Source organism: Ochlerotatus camptorhynchus, unplaced genomic scaffold (assembly GCF_037179485.1).
Source record: "Ochlerotatus camptorhynchus isolate MF236.1 unplaced genomic scaffold, CSIRO-AGI_Acam_v1.1 ptg000303l, whole genome shotgun sequence".
NCBI classification, from domain to species: domain Eukaryota; kingdom Metazoa; phylum Arthropoda; class Insecta; order Diptera; family Culicidae; genus Ochlerotatus; species Ochlerotatus camptorhynchus.
The window spans coordinates 225,909-239,294 of NW_027040791.1; the positions used below are offsets into that span (position 1 = coordinate 225,909).

Here is a 13,386-nt window from a genome sequence, read left to right on the forward strand (position 1 = left end):
GCAACCCAGCAGTCTGGAAGCAAACGTTTTTGAATGTGAAGAACCAATCATACAGAAACTATCATCATTTGTATACGGACGCTTCGAAGTCACAATACGGAACAGGAACGGCAATCTACAACGACTCAACACAAGAAGTACGGAAGGACAAGATCAACGACAATTACTCAATAACAAACGCAGAGCTATTAGCTATACGCAAGGCTACAGATTGGATAGTGGACCAAAACCTCAACAAAGCGGTCATATTCACGGACTCGAGTTCAGCATGCCAAACACTGTTGAACGATCGGAAGATCACCAGCAACATCATATCATGGCAAATCGTCAAAAAAATCAAAGAGAATCCGAAGAACAAAATAGTTATTCAGTGGATACCCAGCCACATGGGAATAGATGGCAACGAAAGGGCTGACCACGAAGCCCAGTCAGTCACAAAAGGAAAAATATCAGACAACATCAATCTGGTCATGGCAGATGCACTGCTGCTAGCCGAAAAGGAAATATGGGACCAATGGAAAACAGAATACAAACAAACATCAGCAGAAAAAGGTAAATGGCATTTCAACTGGATGAAAGAGCCAGGCAGAAAAATCTGGTGCAAAGGGCTCACATTGAACAAACAGGAAATAACCACATTAAATCGCCTTAGATCGGGCCACACCCTAACAAAGGAAAGAAGATTCAACTGGGGTTGGGAAACAGACGATCTATGTGAAATCTGTGAAGTAAAAGAAGATATTCAGCATCTACTGTATGACTGTGTGAAATTAAACAACGAAAGATCTGAATTTTCAATACTAGAATACTATAAACCACTACAGAAGATACTCGGTGAAAATTTGGAAATCGAACTAAAACAACTAGTTCAATTTATTAAGATTTGCAAAATCCAGCTCTAAAAGGCAACATAACATAAACCAAACACTAACAACTACAAGATGCACGACCACAGAGGCGAGATGGACCGAACCCGGTCTTAGCCAAGTCTTTGACACAAGCAAAGGAAAAAAAAAAAAAAAAAAGTATTCAAATATTTGTTATATTTAGTGTTATTATTTGTAATTTCTCATCCGGATTTCTCATGATGTAATTATTTTCAAAAATTGATCCGGTTGAGATAAGCATCCTTGCTGATGCAACGCATCAACAAGGATGTTTAACTCATCAGGATTCCTCCAGCGGATCAATTTTGAAAAATAATGACAAATTCTAACAAACATCCAAAATTTTGATTAATTTGTATTTTTTTTTTCAGCCGGCTGCTTCCAATAATTCCGGATTGGGACGTGTACGGAAATTGAATAGAGGTAGGTGTTAAACAGTTTTTATTAAGTGTAATTATTTTTAAAAATTGATCCGCTGGAGGAATCTGACTGAGTTAAGCATCCTTACTGATGCAACGCATCAAAAAGGATGTTTAACTCATCCGGATTCCTCCAGCGGATCAATTTTGATGTAACTTTTTTCCAAAAATTGATCCGCTGGAGGAATCCGACGGATTTCATTGACTGATGCAAAGCATCAACAAGGATGATTAACTCATCCGGATTCCTCCAACGGATCAATTTTGATGTTACTATTTTCCAAAATTGATCCGCTGGAGGAATCCGGCTGAGTTAAGCATCCTTGCTGATGCAACGCATCAACAAGGATGTTTAACTCATCCGGATTCCTCCAGCGGATCAATTTTGAAAAATAATTACAAATTCTAACAAACAGATCCAAAATTTTGATTATTTTGTAATTGTTTTTTTTTTCAGCCGCCTGCTTCCAATAATTCCGGAGGTGTTCGGGAATAGAGGTAAGTATTGAACAATTTGTTATTAAGTGTAATTATTTTTTTTTTAAATTGATCCGCTGGAGGAATCTGGCTGAGTTAAGCATCCTTATTGTAAGGATGTTTAACTCATCCGGATTCCTCCAGCGGATCAATTTTGATGTATTTTTTTTTCCAAAAATTGATCCGCTGGAGGAATCCGGCGGATTTAATTGACTGATGCAAAGCATCAACAAGGATGATTAACTCATCCGGATTCCTCCAACGGATCAATTTTGATGTAACTATTTTCCAAAAATTGATCCGCTGGAGGAATCCGGCGGATTTAATTGACTGATGCAAAGCATCAACAAGGATGATTAACTCATCCGGATTCCTCCAACGGATCAATTTTGATGTAACTATTTTCCAAAATTGATCCGCAGGAGGAATCCGGCTGAGTTAAGCATCCTTACTGATGTAACGCATTCCGATACCGGATCCCGATGTTTATGTTTAAGTTAAAGTTTTATTATAGTTAAGTAAAATTTAAAGTTAAGTTAAATTAAGTATGTAACAACTAAATTTAAGTTAAAATTATGTTAAAGTAAAAGTTATGTTGATGGTAAGATAAACTTATGTTAAAGTAAAAGTTAAAATTTATTTAAAGTTACGTTAAAGGTAAGTTAGAGTTAAGTTAAGGTTACGTTTAAGTTAAGTTAAAGTTATGTTTAAGTTAAGATAAAGTAAAGTTAAAGTTATGTGTAAGATAAAGTTAAGTTAAAGTTATGTTGAAGTTAAGTTAACGTTAAGTTAAAGTTAACGGTAAGTTAAAATTATGTTAAGTAGAAGTTTATTCAAATTTAGTTATAAGTTATGTTAACGTTAAATTTAAATTAAATTTATGTTAAAGTTAAGTTAAAGTTATGATAATGTTAAGTTATCATTAATTTAAAATTAAAGTTGTGTTAAAGTTAAAGTTATGTTCAAGTTAAGTTAAAGTTAAGTTATGTTAACGTTATGTTAAAGTTATCTTAAAGATAAGTTAAAGTTAATTTAAAGTTATGTTATGTTAAAGTTAAAGTTAAGTTTAAGCTATGTGAATGCGAAGTTAAAATTAAGTTATGTTAAAATTAAGTTAGAGTTATGTTTATGCTTAAGTTAAGTTAAGCTTCAGTTAATGTTAGGTTAAAGTTATGTTAAATTTAAGTTAAAATTACGTTGAGGTTATGTTAAAGTTTAGTTAGAGCTAAAGTTAAGTTAAAGATATGTTAAGTATATGTTAGGTTAAAGTTAAGTTAAATTTATGTTAAATTTAAGTTAAAATTTCAAGTTAAGTAAAGATTAAGTTAAGGTTATGTTGTAGTTTAGTTAAAGTTAAGTTAAAGTTAGGTTAAAGTTATGTTAAATTTAAAGTTATGATAATGTTAAGTTATAATTAATTTAAAATTAAAGTAACGTTCAAGTTAAGTTAAAATTGAGTTAAAGTTGAGCACAATTTAAGTTCATGTTTAGTTCAATTATGTTATGTTAAGGTTTATTCAAACTAAAGTATAAGTTATGTTAAAATTAAAGTTATTATAAAGTTAAAGTTAAGTTGATTTTATGATAATGTTAAGTTTTTTTGAATCATTCATTAAGTTTAAAAGTGATGTTAAAGTTAAAGTTATTTTGAAGTTAAAGTTAAAGTTATTTTAAAGTTAAAGTTATGTTTAAGTTAAAGTTATGTTAAAGTAAAAGTTATGTTAAAGTTAAGCTAAAATTAAATGAGAGCTAAAATTAAGATAAGAGTTTGTTAAAATAAAGTTCAAGTTATGTTAAAGTTAAAGTTAAGTTATAATTAAGTTTAACTTATGTTAAGGTAGAGTTAAAGTTAATTTAAAGTTTTGTGAAATTTATGTTAAAGTAAGTTTAAAGTTAAGTTAAAGTTATGTAAGAGAAAAAGTTATGTTATAGTTATTTTAAAGGAAAGATAAAGTTTTGTTAAACTTAAGTTAAAGTTATCCCTAATAAACGGATACCATACACTAACGATGTCATAGATGGTACGACCATACCGCATAAAGTTGGGATGATATCCCGAATTGGTGGTTAGGCGCTTCTTATGGTTATTGTTTATGCGGGATGTTAAAGTTAATTTAAAGGTAATTTAAAGGTAAGTGAAAGTTTTGTTAGAGGTAAGTTAAAGTTATGTTAAAGGTAAGTTAAAGCTAAGTTAAAGTTATGTTAAACTTAAGTTAAATTTGTGTTATACGTAAGTTAATGCTATCTTAAAGTTAAAGTTATGCTAAAAATAAATTAAATTTATGTTAAATTTGGTAAAATTTAGGTTTTGCTAAAATTATATTCAAGTAAAGTTAACGTTAAGTTTAAGTTAATTTAAAGTTAAAGTAAAGTTTAAGTTATTTTTAAGTTAAAGTTAAGTCTAGATTATTTTAGAGTTAAAGTTAAGTTTAAGTTATTTTAAAGTTTAAGTTAAGTTAAAGTTATGCTGAAGGTAAGTTAAAGTTAAGTTGAAGTTATGTTAAAGGTATGTTAAAGTAATTTTAAAGTTAAAGTTATGTTAAAATTAAGTTAAAGTTGTGTTATAGGTAAGTTAAAGCTATCTTAAAATTAAAGTTATGCTAAAAAGAAATTAAATTTATGTTAGATTTGGTAAAATTTAGGTTAAAGTTTTGTTAAAGTTAGGTTCAAGTAAAGTTTAGGTTAAGTTAAAGTTATTTTAAAGTTAAAGTTAAGTTTTAGTTATTTTAAATTTAAAGTTAAGTTCAAGTTATTTTATAGTAAAGTAAAGTTAAATTAATGTTAAAGATAAGTTAAAGTTACGTTAAAGTTGTGTCAAAGTTAAGTTAAAGTAATTTTAAAGTTAAAGTTATGTTAGAGCTTAGTTAATGTTATGTTAATCTTTATTTAAAGTTATGTTATAGGTAAGGTAAAGTTAAGCAAAAAATAAATTAAATTTATGTTATATTTGATTAAATTTAAGTTAAAGTTTTGCTAATATTATGTTAAAGTAAAGTTAAAGTTAAGTTTAAGTTATTGTTAAGTTAAAGTTATTTTAGCTTAGCTTAGCTTAGCTTAGTCTGACTGCACGTATCGATAGTTGCACTCCGTGATTGATCTGAACCAGTGAAATTGTACAAAGATTGTTAAGTTAAAGTTATTTTAAAGTTAAAGTTAAGTTTAAGTTATTTTAAAGTTAATTTTTTGTTAAAGTTAAGTTTAAGTTATTTTAAAGTTAAAGTTATGTTAAACTAAAGTTAAAGTTCTGTGATAGGTAAGTTAAAGTTAAGTTGAAGTTAAATTAACGTTAAGTTAAAGTTACGTTAAAGTTAAGTTAACGTTATGTTATGTTATGTTAAGTATAAGTTAACTTAAAGTTAAGTTTAAGTTAAAGTTAAAGTTAAAATAATTTTGAAGTTAACGTAATGTTCAAGGTAAAGTTAGGTGAAAGCTAAGTTAAAATTAAGTTAAAGTTATGTCAAAATTAAATTAGAGTTATGTTTATGCTTAAGTTAAGTTAAAGTTCAGTTAATGTTAGGATAAAGATATGTTGAATTTAAGTTAAAATTACGTAAAGGTTATGTTAAAGTTTAATTAAAGTTAAGTTAGAGATATGTTAAGTTTATGTTAGGTTAAGTTCAAGTTATGTTAATGTTAAATTTATTTTAAATTTAAGATTAAATTTAAAGTTAAGTTATAGTTCAGTTAATGTTAGGTTAAAGTTATGTTAAATTTAAGTCAAAATTAATTTAAGGTTTTGTTAAACTTTAGTTCAAGTTAAGTTAAAGTTATGTTAATGATAAGTTAAAGTTATTATAAAGTTTAAGTTAAGTTAAAGATCTGTTTAGTTCATGTTAGGTTATAGTTAAGTTCAAGTTATGTTAATGGTAAACTTATTTTAAATTTAAGATAAAATTTAAAGTTAATTAAAGTTAAGTTAATGTTAGGTTAAAGTTCTGTTAAATTTAAGTTAAAATTAATTTAAGGTTATGTTAAAGTTTAGTTCAAGTTAAGTTAAAGTTATGTTAAAGTTAAGTTAAAGTTATTATAAAGTTAAAGTCAAGTTAAAGATGTGTTAAGTTAATATTACATTAAAGTTAAATTAAAGTTATGTTAAATTTAAGTTAAAATTTAGTTAACAACAACGTTTAAGTTAAGTTAAAATTTGGTTAAAGTTATGTTAAAGTTAAAAATAAGTTAAAGTTTGTTAAAGTTAAGTTAAAGTAAAGTTAAAATTACGTTAGAGTGAAGTTAAAATTAAAATGATTTTAAAATTAAAGTAATGTTCAAGGTTAAGCTATGCGAAAGCTAAGTTAAAATTAAGTTAAAGTTATGTCAAAATTATGTGAGAGTTATATAAATGCTAAAGTTAATTTAAAGTTAAGTTAATGTTAGGTTAAAGTTATGTTAAAGTTATGTTAAAGTTATGTTAAAGTTATGTTAAAGTTAAGTTAAAATTAAATTAATGTTATGTTAAAGTTAAGTAAAAAAAGGTTAAGTTTAGTTAAAGAGAAGTTAAAGTTAAGTTAAAGATGAGTTAAAGTTAAGGTTAAGTTATGATAAAGTTAAATTAAAGTTAAGTTAAGATTAAGTTAAAGATAAGTTAAAGTTAAGTTAACGCTAAGTTAAAGTTAATGCTAAGTTAAGTTAAGTTAACGTTAACGTTATCTTAAAGTTATGTTACAGATAAGTTAAAGTTATGTTATGTTATGCTCAAGTTAACCCGAAAAAAAATAACAACAAAAATACATTAAAAAACAATGTAACAATAAGACGAAAATTATTGTTTTAACAATGATTTATATTGTTACGTCTACAATAAATTTACCTTGATTTATGTTGTACAAAACAGTAAATTTCATGGTAAATGGAAAATTTACAATAAAAAAGGGGGGTTGTTAAGTATCTTAACAATGAAATTTTCGTGATTTTCCCATATAATTTTTTTTTCAATAACATAATATATTATTGTTATTTTACTGTTGGTTGGCGAATTTATTGATTAAAAAAATAACAGTGTACTTTAGAGTGTATGTGTTGGCTTGACAGATCTACATTATCGATTTTAAAAATAAATCGAAAAAATAAAACATTGCCCCGGGAAGGGAAGGGGGTGGCATGTCTGTTATGGGTGGTCCTTTTTTTTACTGGTTATGGATCGAGATTCGATCCGGAACTTGTGAGAAATACAGGCCAACTCCCCTGCGCTCGATATCCCTAGGTCACGTCTCCTTGGGGGTTGAGCGCCGTTGATAAGTTAATGCATTCGACTGGAGAGAATCGCCCATGAAATATGCTTCCACCTGAGAGTTCCTTTCTGACATCTTCAAGTGGTGGAGTTTTTTATTATTATTGTATGATTATTCCCTAATAAAAAATAACCATAAACGAACGATAACCCAAATCATTGAACTATTTCACAAATGGTTTGGATGATACCCAGAACACGTCGTTAAGCAAATTAACCATACAATTTTTATTAGGGTTGACTGCACGGAAAAGGTCTCCATTAAGCTTTAGAGAGGGTCTAGGATAAGATATGAGCGGACGCGGACTGCCTGATTTTGAGCCAAACGAACTGTCAAAGCCAGAGCCATACGAGCAGCGCCTATCTTAGTTACATTGGCAGTGTTGCTGACCCTCTCATAGTCTGCATGCTTCAATCAGATTTATTTTTATTGTAATTGAGTTGTTCATTATTGTTCATGATCGAATCATGTTAACAATAAAATAAATGAAAAATACGATAAAAATCATTGTAACAACATTTTATTATGTACATTCATTGTACAGCTAGGTAGCAGTTTTGCCGTTTTCGGAAGAGTACAACATTATAACAATCTTTTTTATTGTCGACAATAAATATGAATGTTAGAAATGCGTTTCCACTGAAAATTTCACTGTAATTTTTTTTTCGGGAAGTTAAAGTTGAAGTAATGTTCAAGGTAAAGTTATGTGAAAGCTAAGTTAAAATTAAGTTAAAGTTATGTTAAAATTAATTTAGAGTTATGTTAATGCTTAAGTTAAGTTAAAGTTCAGTTAATGTTAGATTAAAGTTATGTTAAATTTAAGTTAAAATTACGTTAAGGTTATGTTAAAGTTTAGTTAAATTTATGTTAAAGCTAAAGTGAAGTTAAAGATATGGTTAGTTGATGTTAGGTTAAAGTTATGTTAAAATTTAAATTATAATAAATTTCAGTTAAAATTAAGTTAAGGTTATGTTAAAGTTTAGTTAAAGTTAAGTAAAAGTTATGTTAAATTTTCCTAAAAATCTGCAAATTACTTAGACGATCTTCGAACTTCCCTGAAGTTCTGTGTACTCCCTGAAGGTCTGTGAATTTCTCTGAAGATCTTCGAACTACCCTGAAGCATTAAAATATTAAAAATTTCTCTAAAAGTCTACAAAACTTTCCTGAATTTCTGCAATTTTTTTCTGAAGCAATAAAAATTTATCTGAAGACCTCCTTTAAGTTCTGCAAATTTCTCTGAGGATCAACAATCTTCCCTGAAATTCAGTATTTTTCCCTGACGTTCTGCCAATTTGCCTAAAGCTCTGTGAACTGCCCTGAAGTACTGAAAATAACTCTTAGATGTACGAGGATCTTTAAATTTATGTGATCTTCCCTGAAGTTCTGTGAGTTTATCTAAAGTTCTGCGAACTTCTCTGAAATTCTGTTCTATAAATTTCCCTTAGGAACTAAAAAATTATCTTTAAATTTACGAACATCACTGTAGTTCTGTTAATTTCTCTGAAGATCTTCAAACTTCCCTGAAGATCTGTGAACATCCATAAAGTAGTGATTATTTCTCGAAACGACGACAAACATTACTGTAGTGCTGTAAATTACTCAGAAGATCTACGAACTTCCCTGATTTTCTTTTGATTTCTCTAAAGATTTCAGTTTTTTAAAACTTCTCTGAAGTTTTTTTTTTAATTTCCCTAAAGTTCTGCTAGTTTCTCTGAAGATCTACGACCTTCGGTGTAGTAAGATCTTCATAACAATTTCCGATTATTCTACGTTCTGAAGAAATTTTCAAACGACTTCAATTCGATTTTTTATCAGATGTTGGTCCTTAGAATAATTCCTGATCAACTTGACCTCTTCGAAAAATATCTAATCCTTATCAACCTGACCACTTCGAATATTTTCTAAATTACTTTATTTGAATTTCTGATCAGTTGTAGGTCTTCAAAACAATTTCTGCTTATTTTGATCTCTTGTAGTAATATCCGAAAAGTTTCGATTGATTTATTGATCAGTTGTAGGTTCTCAGAATAATACCTGATCAATTTAAACTATTCAAAGAATATCAAAAGGACATCGTTTGAATTTCTGTTCAGTTGTAGGTCTTCAGAATAATTATTAACTTAAATTAAATTAAATCTGGTATTTTTCTGATGTTTATAGAACTACCAACAATCAATACGAAACTAACGATTTTAAATTGGCTCACCACTTTAGTAGCCTATTGGTCCCAAGCAAACGATTAACGTACCCTATTCTAGTTGAAATTCTATTACTACACTATGTTTGTTTTGATTCGCTATGAAAGTTTGACAGATAACATCAGGGGTGTGTGGATTCATGCAGAACATGCAGGGGTGAGTGAAATAGCTTGGGACTGCTTGGGACCGTTGTTCTGGTACTGAGTGAGCCAAAAATAATAATGATTTTCTTCGGGACCCAGTGGTCTTAGAGTTACCTCTATGGAACTACCCTGAAGTTCTAGTAGTTCTTCTAACTAACCTTAAAATGTACATTTACCCCTATACAGCTATGCCGCTGTCCTGGTGTCATTGGGTTCGGCCCTTTACCTGGCTCGTAGACATTTCAAAGACAACAATGTCTGCATGATGTTTATACATCGGTTCAAACTATGCGTATTGATAAGTTTTCTGAAAAGATTTGGATCTAGGTGCATAGTTTGCTTTGATAGTCTTTCAGTTTCTCTAGCATTCTCTAGTCTTACCCTAATAAAAAATAACCATAAACGAACGATAACCCAAATCATTGAATTATTCCACAAATGGTTTGGATGATACCCAGAACACGTCGTTAAGCAAATTAACCATACAATTTTTATTAGGGTAGCTCATCTAAATATTTATTGCAAAATCCCTGGATTAATCTTCAATTTGGCTTTGTTTTCTTGTTTATTTTCTATCGTTCTATGTTCTGCAACCGAGTGGCAACCACTTACGCTAGGGAGGCAATTGAACACCTAGACCTGGACTCATCAACTCAAGGGCCAGGATCCACGGCTGTGCTTCTTTTCGAAGGAAGGCATGACACCACCAAAGCAACCAAGGAAGTCATCAATCCCCACCAACTGACGAGTTTCGTTTGTGGTTCGACACATGGACGGAGCATTTGTGTTTTGCTAAATTTTGCAAATTATTGGGGAATTTCCCTAAAGTTTCACGCGGCCACCAGTTTTCACTCTTCCACAGGCCTTAAGGGTAACCCACATTAGATCTGCTTGCGTTGCGTTGTCGTAAATTTTATAGTTAGACAATATATTTAGCTGTCACTTTGCTGCATCGCGCCAGATCCGGATCTAATGTGGGTGGCCCTGTAGATTTGGAAACTTGATTATGTAAATACTAGGCATCTTTGTCTGGTAGTTCGTTCAAAAATGATACAACAATCGTCAAGCTCGCTGTAACGTCACCTAGTGCCTCGTCACCTACAAATTGGCGCCTATGTCAGTGGTCTAATAACTCTTAGCGCGCTAATGGCATAGTTCCCCTGCCGCATAGAGAGTTACCACAATGACATTAGGTTAGCTAAGGTCAGTTAACTGACTGGTGGGAAACGGGAGCTTACGCAATGGCTATTCTGTATGCATTTAAGAGATAGTCTACCAGAATGGATGATTTTTTTTGTACAATTTTATGTTTTCTGATTGTGCAAAACATGAGAATTAACTTTTCCAATGCTTTCAATTGTACAAAGCATTAGTGCTAGAAACATGATCTTGTAAACACTACACACCTTAACTGTTAGTTTGATTAAAAAATGCTGCAACAATCGTCAAGCTCGCTGTAATGTCACCAAGTGCCTCGTCACCTACAAATTGGCGCCTATGTCAGTGGTCTAATAACTCTTAGCGCGCTAATGGCATAGTTCCCCTGCTGCATAGAGAGTTGCCGCAATGACATTAGGTTAGCTAAGGTCAGTTAACTGACTGGTGGGAAACGGGAGCTTCAGCATTGACAGTTATGTACGCATTTTTATGATGTTATCTAACAACAATGGTGTGTAGTGTTTACACGATTATGTTACTAATTCTAATGTGTTGTAAATATAATTGAAAGCATTTGAAAAGTAAGATTCTAGTGGTTATACTACTTAAAACATAAGTAAACATCTACATTTTAAAACATTCAAACAACGTTTACTTTAAACGTTTTGTACATCTGAAAACATCAGAGAACAACAAACAGGAAGTACAATTGAAAACATCCGAACAACGTTTAGTTCTAACGTTGTGTACATCCGAAAACATCCAAAAAACGTTTGGTTCTAGCATCGGGAAACATCTACATAAGAAAACATTAGAATACATTTACATATAAAAACATCCGAACAACGTTTAGTTCTAACGTTTTTTACATCCGAAAACATCCAAAAACGTTTGGTTCTAACATCAGGAAACTTCTACATTAAAAAACATCAGAAAACATTTACATGTAAAAACATTTAAACAACGTTTAGTTCTAACGTTTTTTACATCCGAGAACATCCGAAAACGTTTGGTTCTAACATCGGGAAACATCTACATTAGAAAACATCAGAAAACGTTTACATATAAAAACATCCGAACAACGTTTAGTTCTAACGTAATGTACATCAGAAAACATCCTTAAAACGTTTGGTTCTAATGTCAAGAGATTGAAATTTTTGACGTCAGACCGACATTAGAATGGCAAAATTTTGTTCCAAAATTTCTGATGTATACACCATGTTACGTTGCTTAAATACAACTAAATCATAATGTTTTCTAATGTTTGACATCAGGCATACATTTGATTTCGATGCTGATGTAGACATCAAAATCAAACGTTGGGCTAATGTAAATTTCTATTCGGGGTAATATAGTATAGTACTTGTAAGTTACAAGAAGAGGTTGTGGAGTATGTAGTTGACACATAAAACCTGTGAATATTGCTTTCAGTGCGTCACAATCAACGATTTAACGATTCGTGAGCGCTCACTCTGAGTGAACGCTCGCGAATCATAAGATCGCTGATTGTGACGCTTTGAAAGCGAAATTGACAAGTTTTATGAGTCAAACACATCATTTACACACTCTCCTTGATACTTACAAGTACAACATATCATTACATCATCTAATGATTTCATAATTCCGAAAAACATTGTTTTATAGCAAGTGAGTGGAAGCAACCCTGATTTTATGTATTCATACCTGGCAACTGTTGTGAAAAACGTTCTATTTACCTTTTGCATGCTAAATGTCAAGTCATAACTATTTCATTTGATTTATCATCTTTTTGCACCGCACTACTGACATAATTAACTTTTTCAAACGACCAAATGATTACTCAAGAGTTGAGTCACGAGCTGAGTTGTGTGCATTCGATCACTTTCAAATTTCAAGTTAGTTTGCTTGAATAATATTTATTTTCTTGTCTCACACCGCTCACAAATTTACGCTTTTTTCCAGAGCAAAAATTAAAACTCATTCGTGACTTTGTCATTATTTGTTTACATTTGCTTGATATAGCCAATATTATGTAAAGCTCGGAATAAGCTTTCAAATGGTTATCAAGTAAGAAACTGATCAATATAAAGTCCACGGTAAAGTCTCGGGTAAAGTCACACGGTCGAATGTGCTTTTGCTGCTTTCCCTCACACCTGTTTATTTTGATGTTTAAGTTTTCTTTGTTGAGGATGTTTACAATCAGTAGTGTTTATTGCAATAAATTAACCGTATGTTTTCATGGGTATGAATAAATTTGGCCAGCCTTTAAGATACACTTATTACTTTACAATTTAATTTGAGGATATAATTTTGAATGTTGATACTCTATCTTTCGAACGCATCTGTTTAAAAGACGTAAGCTTTGGTGTTGGTTATTGACAACCATTTCGAGTGACTTCGCACCACTTACCTCAAGAGCTGTTGTCAAACAGACAGTTGGGTGGATTTGGAAAAGCATTAGTAAAAATATATATATATATGTAATATCGATCAATGTTATTCAACCTGATGTATGAAATAATGATGTAATAGCAAAAAGCAGATACAATATTACATCAATGGATGTAATTTTGTTCGCAAAATCGATGTACATCGTACAACGTTATATTACACAACCGATGGATTGGCCTGGTTGCAGCAGTTTGGATGTAATTCAACAACTTTTTTTTCTGTGTACAATACGGTTTTACAAAAACGACAAAAAATCATAAGATTCACACATTTTGGATTTCAAACCACTTCCTCTTGGATACGTAATATTTGAACGGTTCTCTGTAAATTTGTTCCTACGTGCCGCGGTTTTTAAAGGTCCCTCGTAAATTTTATACCATCGTGTGGGGTGGTTTTATAGCACGCACCCTCTGTCACTGTCATGTCTTCAATGTTTTGTATTTTGC

At 30.7% G+C, this 13,386-nt stretch overlaps 1 long non-coding RNA gene across 1 annotated transcript; it reads left to right on the forward strand.

Moving 5' to 3' along the window:
- Positions 1 to 1,115: 1,115 nt before the first annotated feature.
- On the forward strand, positions 1,116 to 10,890 carry LOC135707079 (uncharacterized). The gene is made up of 3 exons (XR_010518206.1): positions 1,116 to 1,310; positions 1,764 to 1,804; positions 9,951 to 10,890. It is a non-coding gene; the product is annotated as an uncharacterized LOC135707079 (long non-coding RNA).
- Positions 10,891 to 13,386: the final 2,496 nt, after the last annotated feature.